The 1,051-nt window shown below is 45.0% G+C and overlaps 1 protein-coding gene across 5 annotated transcripts in view; it reads left to right on the forward strand.

The window, feature by feature from the left end:
- LOC117173273 (esterase FE4-like) overlaps window positions 1-1,051 on the forward strand; it is a 25,342-nt gene that overhangs the window by 20,285 nt on the left and 4,006 nt on the right. The gene's annotated exons all lie outside the window — the stretch shown is intronic.

The following is a 1,051-nucleotide window of genomic DNA, read 5'->3' on the forward strand; positions in this document are numbered from 1 at the left end:
AGGCTGCTGAAACAGTCGGACTTGACTTCAGTATTAGGGGTGAGCAAAATGCATCAAATCTAATCTATCTCGAGTACTCACTCCTGAAAGCCCGGATTAAGATATCACAAGAGAAAAATTTTCGTGAACAGCTCCTCGATAAGAGGATGCACGGTATTTTCCACAGAAATGTGAAGGATCAGTCAATGTCTTGTGAGCTAACGTTTGCTTTCCTTAAATCGCCCGGATGGAAGTCTGGTACAGAGGGTTTCATTGTTGCATGCCAAGACGGTGTCATTTCCACCTTAAGATACCGTCGCCACATTTTGAGCCAAGACATTCCCGATGATAGCTGCAGGGCGTGCCATGCACACCCTGAGCTTTTAGCTCAGATACTATTTAGTTGTCCAACACACGCGGGAACGACCTACATTCAAAGACACAATGCGGAACTAAGAGTGCTTTATTACCATCTCTGTCACTCCTACGGCATTCACCTTAATATCGCTCCTCTAAATGCTCCTAGGGAAATTGAGTCAATTTTCGAGAAGGGGAAGTGCCGCATATACTGGAACTTTATATTCTCGACAATTGTTTCCGTTGCTCACTCGAGGCATGACATGGTTCTTCTTGACTTCGATAAGCGAACCATGTTCGTTATCGAATTTTCGGCACTAGCTGACAAAAACATCACAGCCAAGGAGAATGAAAAGAAAGAGAGGTATCGAGACCTTATAAGGGAGTTGCAACGATTTTACCCGGAATATTCTGTTAAACTGATCGTCCTTATCATCGGCGCTCTTGGAGGTGCCAAGCTTTCACTTGCTAATAGCCTAAAAAGCATCCCTGCGTGTCAACAATATGCTAGAACACTTGCGGGAAAAATGCAGAAGGCGGTTGTTCTTGGGTCACTCCGTGTTCTTAGGGTGCACGAGGCATTTGCTGGATCGTCGTATTGATTCCTTTACATACTGTAACCACCTATCTCACGGTTGTGAAACGTGATTGTGGCTGAAATTTTACCGCGATTTCGCTGGAAGCGGGTGCAATTTTTCAGATTAGCACCCGCTCC

This window comes from Belonocnema kinseyi, chromosome 1, assembly GCF_010883055.1.
Source record: "Belonocnema kinseyi isolate 2016_QV_RU_SX_M_011 chromosome 1, B_treatae_v1, whole genome shotgun sequence".
NCBI lineage: Eukaryota > Metazoa > Arthropoda > Insecta > Hymenoptera > Cynipidae > Belonocnema > Belonocnema kinseyi.